The sequence below is a fragment of the Chroicocephalus ridibundus genome, chromosome 2, assembly GCF_963924245.1.
Source record: "Chroicocephalus ridibundus chromosome 2, bChrRid1.1, whole genome shotgun sequence".
Lineage (NCBI taxonomy): Eukaryota > Metazoa > Chordata > Aves > Charadriiformes > Laridae > Chroicocephalus > Chroicocephalus ridibundus.
In genome coordinates, this window is record NC_086285.1 from 39,117,785 (window position 1) to 39,130,659 (window position 12,875).

General features: G+C 41.9%; 2 long non-coding RNA genes across 2 annotated transcripts in view; both read right to left on the reverse strand.

The window, feature by feature from the left end:
* Positions 1-1,269: 1,269 nt before the first annotated feature.
* LOC134511343 (uncharacterized) lies at positions 1,270-2,497 on the reverse strand. Its single transcript, XR_010069862.1, has 3 exons — positions 2,454-2,497; positions 1,648-1,814; positions 1,270-1,530 (listed from the first exon to the last, which is right to left on the reverse strand). It is a non-coding gene; the product is annotated as an uncharacterized LOC134511343 (long non-coding RNA).
* Positions 2,498-3,865: 1,368 nt separating this feature from the next.
* The window catches only part of LOC134511342 (uncharacterized), an 83,450-nt gene continuing 74,440 nt past the window's right edge, over positions 3,866-12,875 (reverse strand). The window contains exon 5 of the long non-coding RNA XR_010069861.1: positions 3,866-3,903. This is a non-coding gene — a long non-coding RNA (uncharacterized LOC134511342). The remainder of the gene's footprint in view (positions 3,904-12,875) is intronic.

Here is a 12,875-nt window from a genome sequence, read left to right on the forward strand (position 1 = left end):
GAGGAGGGAAGAAGAAAGTTGGCACTTCAGTTACAGTAGTAAAAAGCCGCATATCTCAATGCAGGATATAGATCTGCCTGTATATATTGGCAGGTCTGTGTGTGCTGAGCTGCAGATTTTCCCCTATGCAATTATTCTTGTGATTTCTCTTGGACCGTCAGCTATGTGGAGCTGGAACCGCCTCCCCATAGCCAATTTTCCAACTCTGTCAAGAGGCTTCAACGGCATAATAAATAATACATATTGGCGTACTCTGATCAACCATGAAGCCAAGAGGAGATATACATAATCAGAAACTTTCACTAGTTCATGGAAGGTTTTGATCTTCAGAGGGTTTGCGAAATTAAATCAGCAGGGTGGGGGGAAGCAGTATTTCCCGAGGATGACTGACTGTTGGCAGGCTCCAGAGCAGGACATGACCCAAACCAGTGTGTGCGTGTGTGTGTGGGGGGGGGGGGCACACCAGCGGACCCACCGGCATCGTGTGCCTGCAGGTGCCTCCAGCCTGGGGACCACGCCGCTCACCCAGGGCTGGCAGCGAGGAATCATGGCCAGCCTTGGGCAGCGGGCACCCACAACAGCAGCCTGGAAAGTGTTTATCTTCCAGCTTCGTTTTTCCGATACACAAGTATCAGATGTGCTAGGTAGATATGATAGGTAGATGAACGGTCAGCAAGATAAGGCTGGGTATGTTTTCTGAACAGCATGAAAATCTCAGTTTATGGATGTATCAAAGAAAGAGTGTAGTCCCTGTGTTTAAAAATTCTAAGAACGTGTACATTCAGTATTTCATGTATCCTAAAGTCTGAGACTGAAGCTAGGAGATAAAGAGAATACCACATTTCTTATTTGTAAGGACCTCATGACTTTGGCAGGCCTGACTCAGTATTTCTGAACGCTTGGTGTTGGCCCTACCCTCCTTTCCATTCACACACAGCCCCTTTATCCAGCTCCCCCGAGCCAGCGATGTGCTCTTCCTCGTCGAGAAATGCCAGGGTGGGAGAAGTGAGCTACCAGCTCTCCCCTCACTCTTTCCCATTCCTCAGCAGAGGATTCTTGTGCTGAGGCTGTGGTTTCACATCACCTGGCGTAAGCTGCCCCCCCCCACTGCTGGGGATGTGAGCATCCCCAGAGCCACCACCAAGGGCCCACTTCTGCTACCTTGTCAGCCAAGCTGAAAAATACCTTTTTTCCTTCTGCTTGGTTTCTTTCTTTTTTTTTTTTTTTTTTTTTTTCTTTTTCCTGAGTGATCTTTAACTCAGATCCGTCCGCTGAGCCAGCTTGGTGCGCAGCCACAGAAATAATCCTACTGGCAACGGTCAAGGAGAGGACGGGGCTGGGAGAGTGGGGTGGGAGCCATGGGGCTGCTTCTGCTGACTGCTGCCAAAATGCACGTGCGTGGAAGCACATCCCGTTAGCGAGGCTGGGGTGTCTCGTGTTGGTCACTGCTTGAACTGGAGCCCTTCGGTCCTTGTTAAATTTGCTTTTTTATGAGTACGGTAGGCAGAGACTTTGCGATTTTTCTTCCTACTGAAACAACATAAAGAAGCTGGGAGATAGCTGGTGATTGTTCGTGTCAAAACAAACACTTTTGTGCAGGACACAATACATTTCCTCTGAAACATACAGGAAAGTGATATTAATTACCTCACCAATTCCATGTGTCTCTGGTTCCTTATTTTTGATCTGGAGCTATCCCGCTTCTTTTCGACTCATTGATTCAAAACATCAGGCTTAAGAAAACTCTGGAGAGCAAACAAGGAAATCCTCACTATCCCTTTTGTAACATAAACTTAGATTTTCTTTCCTTTCTTCTAAAAAAAAAAAAAAGAGAAGTTTAAATCCCTATTCTTATATCAGTTTAATTTAGAAATAATAGAAGTATTCTATTTGCTTTCACACTGACATATTTAGTGCTGTTTTTAAATACACTTATTAGGTCTAATCATCCTCCCAAAAATATATTTGCATTTAACAGTGTTTTACAGTACCCCGTAGCTTACTCTCTGTGATATATCAAACGAAATACGGGACACTTTATTAGACGTGCAGTCTAATAAAGAAAACAAATAAACCAATTTTCTCCTCCAGTATGTGTCCCAAAGACAGTTTAAGGGACCCTGTGGTCTTTTCTGTGATTATATTTTATATTTACACTCAGTGTTCTAGTCCCCTTTGGGTTAAAAAACAAAAGCCCTTAATTTGAAAACACGGAATATATTCAAATCATTTAATTGCATGGTCAAGGTATGGGAAGGGATAAATTAACTTGGGGATGGCAAGGGAAAAAGGACTAGCTGAAAAACTACTAGCTCTCCATTACTATCATGTCTCTCATAATTTGTGGCATGTGAGAAATCTGGGTATAATGCTGTAGCTGCTAAGCCCCGTGACCTGAGGGTAGATCCCTACAATTCTGGGTAACTGAATGGCAGGGACCTAGTGTTGGTGACCTTTCTCCAGAAAGAAATCACAGCCGTCCTCCAGAATGTGCACCTGGGTTTCTACCTGTGAACGCAAAAGCCAGTGTTGGATTAGCGTTTGTCCTCATAAATTGTCAGTAGGTAGTCATTGTCCCCCCCCGGACAGGGGAACTTGGCAGCCGTCAGGTCTCACAGGTTGTACACAGCTGCAGGTACACATACTCTAATGCTAGCAAAAATGCCACTTTTCATCATTTCGCTGTTCCTCATTGCATAATATACAAATATACATATGATGGTAAATCTGCATAGCACATGTATAAATATATATAATGTGTATATGTGAGTGTGTACATATATATATATAAAAAGTTGTTATATTTATCTAACAACTATATATCTATATCTATATCTATATCTGTTAATCTATATCTATATATGTAAAGTTGTTATATTTATCTAACAACTGAAATAGCTCCTAAAAAGAAAAAAAGTACAAGTCAGGTTCTGACACCCTCTTCAGCATCCTTGCACTACCCTTCCAGTGCAAAATTATCCTAAAGCAGTACACCTACTCCTTGGTGTACCCAGGTCAAAAAAAAAAAAGTAAAAGAAAAAAGTGTGGAGTCCTGAGGGGTTTACATTGCAGAGCAGAGGCTGGCTGGAGTAAGGAGGCAGTTAGGACATCTTTGAAACTCCAGCAACCTCCAAGTACAGGTTGGGGCTCTCAGAAGCTGTTGCCATTGTCAGAAACTATTTGTCTGTTCTAGTCTATATTCCCAGACTTGGGGACAACCGAAACCTGGTACCCTGCTTGCTGGTTTTGCCCTGCTGGCTGCTCAGTGGCATTCGGGCATTTGCTTCAAAAAGGGAAATAAATAAACTAAGAAAGCTGCTACTAACAGATCCATGTAGTTCAATATTGTTAGGGTGTTACTACGCCTTATTTCCGAGATCACATAGTCAGTGACTGCATTTTGTGTGCAAGTAACAGAAAACGCTGAGGTTCGGTTTCTGGTGAAAGAACAAACCTATTAGATGATCAAGGAAAGCTATAACAGAGAACTGATCGGGATAAATCTAAAAGAGCAGTGTAAATCCATTAAGCTGGTAATTGTCTATGTGTGATAACCTTATTTTAGATACTACACTTCTCTTGTAGTAATACTAACACAGCACTATAAAATTTAGGGCTTCTTTTCATGTCTGCTCCATCCCAGTGGGATCCCCGCCTGAAATACTGCTCCAAGGGATGCAGCGCATAATCAGTCTCTTTGAAACAGCTTCAGTAATGCTGAATCCATATAAGTGTGGATGCCAATTATGCTAATGAAACTGCAATGGGACCGCGTTTCTAGCCATCCTCTAACGGAGCTGTAAAACTATTGTCACACTCAGCAACTAAATTTGTGTAGCATACGACCATATAGAGTACTGAAACTTACTGTATGGTGGGGGTGATGCCAGATGTTCCTGAAACCTAGGACCAAGAAAAAAGGATGAAGAAAGCAACAGGTAACTGTAGAAAATGTGGGTTTTTTTTTTCCTATATTCACCTTTCCACTTTTCCTACTTTCACATCTCCAGAAGATGCAAGGCTCATGCAAACAATATCTATATCACTCTCCTTTCTTGCTCCATGTTTCCCTCCAAGGCAATGCTCCATCCTGAGGAGAAGACACTGGCAAACGATAGTAGGCTAGCAAAAGATCAGGATGCCCCTGAGAAAAATAAAGGCACATCTTTAACATCTTCTCTCCATTTCCTCTTTTGGGCTGGTAAGATCTCTTTCAGAAATGCGGCATTCATGCCTTGGCCAGGCAGTGCTTTAGGCTCAGGCAGGACCAGTCACGTGCAGTTTCTCTTTTCTGCTCTTACATCCTCTCACACAGCAGTTCCTGTGGCAAGGATAACTCTTCTTCCCAGGTGAAAAGTGAGGGGTTCAAAGACTACATATTAAAATACTTGTGTTCCCCCCCTGCCCTTAAAATACCCTTTGAGTAGAAGCTACACTACTTTCTGCAGGCGTAGCTCCAAAACAAATGCCTCAATCAGGAGGCCAAGGAACTTAATCTAAAGGTTTAAATTTTGACAGAGTAGTAGTATATGATCTCAGTGCATCAACTCAGGCTGTAATTTCAATTCAGATTTGCATATTAGATGAACATTTTTGCATAAATGACACTCGCACCTATGCATACTTAGGATTTAGTTTCTCCGTCAACCCTATAGAAATGTCTTTACAGCCTGGAAATGCTATAATCATCCCTGCAGTACACCATGGGTCAAGGTACAAATCAGCTTATGTGAACAACACTATTAAAGCTACTATAAAATCCTACTGAGGACACTTTTAGGGTGTGGTGGGAGTAATTAATACAGATCATGAGAAGACACAGACAGGAATATGGACTCATCACGAATAAAAGCTTTCACACATGATTAGTCAGGAAAAGAGAAAATGGCAATGCAAGACTGACAGGTCTTTACATTATTTGGCTATTATTTCTTGCATGGGTGGAAAGTCCTTCCTCACTAGTTTTTTTTCCACATTAAATCCTATCAACATCATTATGGTTTCACCAGCCCTTCATCCATTCTTCATGCACACTTATTACCGATGCTACAGTCTCACAGAAATAGCTTTGAAATCACCATTGCTCTCAAAACAGTTTCCATGAGACTGTAGTATCAGTAATAAATGTGCATGACACTAAGCTGAGTGGTGCGGTCGACATGCCAGGGGGACGGGATGTCACCCAGAGGGACCTGGACGAGCTAGAAAGATGGGCCTGAGCAAACCTTATGAAGTTCAACAAGGCCAAGTGCAAGGTCCTACACTTGGGTTGGGACAATCCTCATTATCAATACAGGCCAGGAGATGATGTGATAGAGAGCAGCCCTGCGGAAAAGGACTTGGGGGTACTGGTGGATGAAAAGCTGGACATGAGCCAACAATGTGCACTTGCAGCCCAGAAGGCCAATTGCATCCTCGGCTGCATCAAAAGAACCGTGGCCAGCAGATCCAGAGAGGTGATTCTGCCCCTCTACTCTGCTCTCATGAGACCCCACCTGGAGTACTGTGTCCAGCTCTGGAACCCTCAGCAAGAAGGACCTGGACCTGTTGGAGCAGGTCCACAGGAGGGCCACAAAGATGATCAGAGGGCTGGAGCACCTCTGCTATGAAGACAGGCTGAGAGAGTTGGGGTTGTTCAGCCTGGAGAAGAGAAGGCTCCAGGGAGACCTTATAGCGGCCTTCCAGTACCTGAAGGGGGCCTATAAGAAAGCTGGGGAGGGGCTGTTTGCAAGGGCATGTAGCGATAGGACGAGGGGCAATGGTTTTAAACTAGAGCAGGGGAGGTTTAGATTAGACATTAGGAAGAAGTTCTTTACAATGAGGGTGGTGAGACACTGGAACAGGTTGCCCAGAGAGGTGGTGGAGGCCCCGTGTCTGGAGACATTCAAGGCCAGGCCTGATGAGGCTCTGAGCAATCTGACTTACTTAAAGATGTCCCTGCTTACTGCAGGGGGGTTGGACTAGATGACCTTTAAAGGTCCCTTCCAACCCAACACATTCTATGAATCTATGATTCTATAGATTGCTGCAAATGCATCTGCCTTCAATTCTGTCATCGCTTTGTAGACCATGAAAATTGCAGTCCACAATCTTTTTGTAAAAGTCAATGAAAACATACAGATGTGTTGTCACGTTTTCCCATTCTCTCAGCTTTGAAGGGACATCTCACTAATCATGCTGATTCCATGATGGGCAAGGGATGCTTGGAATTACCACTGCGGTTAAAGGCTGGCAGCCTTTTAGGGATAGGCTTCATTCTCTGTCATACCTGCAAAGGCATGCTGATGTTCCTCCCTTACTTCACAGGCTGTTGGTTGAAGACCAAAGGCAGCCTACGGTGCGTGTGGGGTCCTTGAGTCCCCAAGTCACCCGCTCTGTCCCCACTCCACAGACTGCAGAGCTGTTCATGAAGCAGTTCCTAAATCCTTGTTATTTACAGCCTGTCATTTGAAAAATGTATCTTCACAAGTTTCAAAATGAGGTAGAAATACTAATCTTGTCAGGTGTCACCCAGGTGTCAGGTGACATTTACTATGCCTTTTCTTGAGACAGAGCCCAGAGATGTGCTATGATATTTGATCATGAGGCTGCTCAAATGCCCCAAACACAAAGTAATTTTCAAAATTAAGTTTCCAGGCACTGACATTAACACATAGTGCTGACAAAATTCAGAAAACTAATATTTATTTATCTCCCCAAAAATCCATTTTGAAAATATTAAACATTATTTGTGTACCTGGTTCTATATTATTATTTCTGTCTTAGATACAGCTCTATTTTAACTTATTTATGTTTGCCATCTGCTCAGTGCTCTATAAAAGGATTTGCTTAGAAGAATAGAACTACCTCCTCTACCACAGGTAGCTTTGCCTTTGACTCCAGAGCAAAGGGGCGAACAGCTGTCAGTCTCCAAAGGAATCCTCAGAAGGAAACATCTTCGTTTGAAGAAGAGGAACAAGGAATGACATCCCATTTTAGCAAGGCAGACCCTTCCCTCTGCATTCCACTGGAGGCTTCAGCTTCCCACCCTCAGCCCTGACCTGGCACTAGATATTCGTGCAACCTGGGCTTGAGGAGTTTGCTGAACAGCAAGCAGCCAAGAAGCGTTACATTGCTCATGTGTTTCTGAGGGTCATGATGTTTCCGGGTATGGTCTGAACTGCTCATTAGAAATGTTGAGATACGCACACTGGATAAAATGCCTTCAGAAGAACCTCATACATCATACCCAGAGTTGCAAAGGTACGTACAAAGAATGCAGAAATATACAGATGGAAGGAGGGAATAAAGGTATGTGGAAAACTCAAACAATTTTATGGAATTTGCCCATACCTTAAGCTATTTGAAGCTTGAGTATCGATTTCATCATTCCTTGCTTCTTACTCGCTGCTGCCACCACGTGTTACCACGATTTTTTTTTCCTGAAATAATAATGCCCCTTGAAATAGAAACGTGTATACCGCTGTGGGCGAGAAGGACCTGAACATTGGTAAGACACTACTCAAGAGAAAAGATGTGAAATGGGCTAGCCATTCCTTGGAAGACTGGGCAGTGCTGGGAACCATATAACAAACTTCAGAAGGGTCCCATATAAGCAAAAGCATCGAATTCTGAATTGGGGGTTCATGCCATTTAATACCAGTGGAGTTTATGGATGTGTGTTAGGAAATGCCAGGCTACTGCAAGGACATACACTGACAGTCTCTCTCTCTCCCATGCCTTCCTCTTGCACTTGGATCTTTTGTCACGCATTTTGGGAATGACAAATGCGTTAGGCATGAACGAATGTGGACTGTGCTCAGGAAAGCAGTTTCTTCCTAATTCCCATGATCTGGTAGTGTGCCTGTTTCCTAAGGAATGAAAGCCAGTATTACAGTTTGGGCTTATTAAGAGTAATTGTGGATATTTTTGCTATCAGTACAAATGACTAATTAAAAGGTTTTTGACATTTGCTGTGTCTCCACGGTACAAAATGTGGGTAAGGTTTACCTATGTCATTACACACTGTATTAAAAACGAATGAGGCTCAGACCTGGTAGGACCGCAAATTCCTACAATCTAAATTTCCCCCAGTGCATCTTGATTCTCTGCTATATTTATTTCATTCTAAATGACTCTTAAAGGATGACATTTAAGCGACAATCTGTTGATAGCTAATCACAAGCTTACCGCATGTCATTTCAATGGAATATCTCAATATGAGAGTTAAGGTTTGTGTAACAATTTGCTGGTTGATGGTCCTGTTTTGGGAAACAGGGAGCATATGCACAACTTAGCTCTTCCCTCTGTCTCGCAAGGTCTGAAAGCACATGCCTAGGTATAAATGCAGTGTTACCAGTTCTCACGTTGGTTAATGTGTTACCAGCACATACTCCTGGGCCAAGGAATGATTTCAGAATATCAGCTTTCCTTTAAAACACAAAAGCAAGTTTAGTTTCCAGCTTTCGTGACTGAGAGAGAATGGATGGGTAATTCCGGCTCCAAAGCAAGAGTGATGCTGAAGATTTGTATTAAATCATGTGATGTTGAGAGACTGCTTATGCATATGACGCTGCTGAAAGTTTGTCTAAAGTCAGTGGTCCTCTACACATACGTGCTTCCAGCTGAACCTGTGCTTATAGACCTTGCTGGACCAGCAGGCTGGGAAACAATAGGGAGATAATGCTTGGTCAGGACTTGGTGAAGAGAAGAGGAAATGGGAAAGACACAGATACGAGAGTTTGATCTTGCTTTGCATAAAATGTAGCCTGTTTAGGAACTAATCCTGCTTTTGTCTGGACTTTTAATTCCAGTGCCTATAAAGCGTTTTTTGAGAAAACAGAAGCAGATTCTTCACAGTGATGCATTGTAAGGGCACATGAGAAAAAAAGCTGTATCTTGAAAGAGGAGGTGCTCTGACTGGATATAAGGAAACATCGTGAGAGCAGTTGAGCATGGGAAGACACTACCCAGAGAGGTTGTGCAGTCTGTGTCCTTGGAGGTTTTCAAGACCTGACTGGATAAAGCCCTGAGCACTCTGGTCTGCTCTCATAGTTGACCCTGCTTTGTGAGGAGGCTGGACAGGAGCCCTCCTGAGGTCCCTTCCCACTTGGGTTACTCCATGACACTGTTACACTATGGGCTTAAATGCCAGCAAGAGCAGTCTTCAGCAGTGTTGAAAAGTAACCAACATTAAAGCCTATATTTTAATAAACAGGACAGATTAAAGTAGTTAGTCTGTGTTTTCAAGGGTCAGTTTTCAAAGAAACATTAAAAAATGTAGGATCCACATTTCATTCTGTGGGGCAGGAGCACCTTTATTAATGGGAGAAGAGAATGGAAGGAAACTCTGACTTGATTTGGTGTCAGCTAGTGTAGGCATCACCTCTGTGATCACCCTGTGTCCTATCAAGGTGTTTTCAAAAATATAGAAAGTACAAGGTCACTCCTGTAATAGGACCTAGGTCCTTCAGGTGGAATGAATTACATTATTTTGAGCCCCAATACTTTCCACTGCCAACCCCCCTTGACATGGCATACTCTTCATACGTACCCCAGTTTGGGGCCTGATGGCAGACACCTAACAGCCTGTCTCAGACTGTCTCCAATATTACATAATCAATATTGCATTTTCCTCCATTCTTTCTTCCACTTCCAGCACATCATCATGAAGTGTTTCATTATAACATACTTTCCCATTGCTTACTGCCCAGCTACTGGCCGTTAGTGAAGCAAGAAGAGAAGTGAATGCAAACACCAGGAGTGTCCTGTCATTAAAAAAAATGAGATTGTATTTGATTTCACATTCTAGAACAGTGACGGTAAACCAGTACTTCCAACTTAGGGAGTCATGACATTTTCTACCTGAGGCACAAGACAGAGGAGAATTAGTTCCTCAGTTTTGTGCTGTTGTCTCTGACCCTTGGTTAAGGTTGTATGTATGTCATTACTATGAAGCTATGATGCCATATATTCTTCTGTGTTTGGCAGAGGAAAGTGCTTGTAGCTCCACTAATTTATTTCAAAGCTGATGTGGGTGTCCTGAGTGCTCTATAATCCTGAAACAACCAGTGTTGCCTTGTTGGAGCTGTCACTACAGCATTTGATGGAAAACAGAAAGGGAAAAAAAATTGTGTATTTTGGAGGATGTGAAGGGATTCAAATCAGTTTAAAAGGATAAATAAAGGCAATGTTTCTTTAACAGGGTAATCCATATGAGACTTTCCTACCAAGTACAAAAGGATCTACATCAGCTACCTCTAGGGCAAGTCTAAAAAATATTGCAAATGATTTAGGCAGTCATTAAATATGACCTTTGTTCTTGGCAGCAGCACAAGGAAAGCAAGAAATAATTAAGCAAGCGACTGTTGAAAGCACTACTGACCGATTTCAACACTGAGTTTGTTTTCTGCTGTGAGATGGTTTTGCCTCTCGTTGTTTCATTTTCCCATGTTGAAAGTAAGACGCAAATGTCATTTTAGCGTCTACAAATCTAGTTATGGTAATTAGCGTTATACATTTAGAATTGGCATCAATTATTTTCATACATACTGCAGCATCCAGCATTACTGTTTATGTTTTTATGTTTCTAGGTTATGAATTTTTTAGTAATTCTCTGGAATCTGCCAAGTACGGTACAGTGTATTGCTGAGTTCTGGAAAAAAGGCAGCACCGGGCCAAACACTCCTTCGAGGCATAAGAAATGAATAAGAAAAGTCTTTCAATGCTTTGCCCCTTCCTCTCACTGAGCAGAACCAAAACAGTCTAACTGCTCAAAGAATAGCCTTAGACATCTGCTCTGACTACTGACAGGTGCTAAAAAGGCTTTCCAAAATGCCTAAGTATTTAGCTACCAAACTCCTCTTGATTGTCATGAAATTAGGCAGCTCAGCATTTGGAAAATCCCAGTAGGGTCCAGAGTCTTTGAGATATTTAAGCAGTTGTACAAAGATTCAGATTCTTTTACCGGAAGAACCCAAATGCATTTTATTTTTAGACATCTACTGAAACAAATTGGCCCCTTTTCTCTTACCCTGAACACTTGCAGTGAGATGCAATACAGCAAAATACACATGGGGAACCTCTTTAAAGCAAGTATATTACAGGCTAGTTCACCTCAAATATCTGTTTTCTCATCTCACTTTTTATGAATGAGAGAGAATACTTCTTGATATTGTAAGAAATACAAATTTGAATAGGCTTTGAATCTTCAGATCTGTTACAGCAGACCCTCACTGGGATATTGCACTCAGAAGATGATGGCACTATCTACCCTGATAATAGAAGACAGAAAACAAAAATTTGCAGGCATTAGAAGCTGCAGGAATTCAAGTACTGAAGTAACAACAAATTCTTTCAGTGTAAATAGTAAAAACTGGACAGAGAATTCTACTAGAAAGTCAACCAAAAATAGACGTCTGTTGTGTACAATAACTTCTATTCCATAGTTTACCCGTCCCAATTTCATGCTACTAGTTGCAGTCAAACTCATTAACACGCACCATTTCCAATTAAAATATATCACAAGTTGGATAAATATCAACAATGTCAAAAGCTGTGAAAAGTCAAACATTACTTTTGAGTGCTGTGAGCACAGACTGAGAAGAGCGTGGATCTGGTGGAGAAAGCCAGGTCGAGAGCAACAATTAATGCCGTGTTACCAGACACTGTGTTTTATGAGCACAGGTTAAAAGAACTGGAGTTATCTTGTCAAGCAAGGAGAAGAACTATGGTGGGATGTGATACCTCTTGAAATATGTAAATGGTTAGAAAAGTGGAATGAACTACTATTTATTGGAATATCCCCTGTGGAGTGGATGCGAACTAAAGGGCTTCAAATGCAGCAAGGAAGATTTAGGTTAGATATTAGGAGACAAAATATTTAACCGTAAGGGCTAGTTGAAGACAGGGCTAGAAGGCCTGGAGGGGCTGTGCACTTGCCACCAGAGACCGGCCTTCATGATGTCTGCCAAATGTGGGAAAGGTCTGGCTGGCTCCTCCATAAGGCAAAAGGATGGACTAGATGAGCTCTTGGACTCCCTTCCAGCCCTCATTGCCGTGATTCTGAGATTCATCATGCTGGAAAGCCTTTCTGTAATTATGTCAACCAGCAACATTAGTTCCCATATCAAAGCCATTTTATTCATGGGATCCATGAGCACACGTGGATAGAAGTTCTCTGAGGAGTTGAGCATTGCATCCATCATTTAATTATCACTTGCTTCTGAGTTATAACACAGTGCTGTGGTCTAACTCAAGAAATTTGTGAGTTATCAAGAGTCTTGTTACTGGAAAACCCCTGTTTTATGTCAATGTTTTGAAGGTTAGAAGCTAGATGCTCAGCAGTAGCTTAATTTCTGTGGCCTAAAGAGTGACTGAGAGGGTACCTTATGCCAAAAAAAAATAATAGGGTTTATTATTTTTTCTTCAGATAACATGAAGAGAACAATTTTTATAAATCTTTAAATAATGAAGGAACTTTCCTCCATTATTTTGCAATGTGTACCTCATAAATAACATGCCATTACGCTAGTCACATCATAAAATTAAACTGATTAGAAACAACTTAAATAACTGATATATTTTAATAGTCCATGTAAGTAAAATACAAATGGCAAGCAAATAACTTTAATAGTAATAAATAGGTCTAACACTGACATTGCATCATAATGAAGATAATTTTTAGAAACACAGATGATGATTTACTTAAAAAAAGCAGTTTAACCTCGACAGTGAATACAACTTTCATGCCAGCCAGAGGAGATAAGAGCATGCAGTTATATTCCCAAACATCTATGTTACTTTGGAAAATGGTGTGCAAGGGAATGTTTCCCCAGCATCAAAGTGTGAACATAAACCAGTGGCATCTGAAAGGGAATACCTACATGTGCACATAC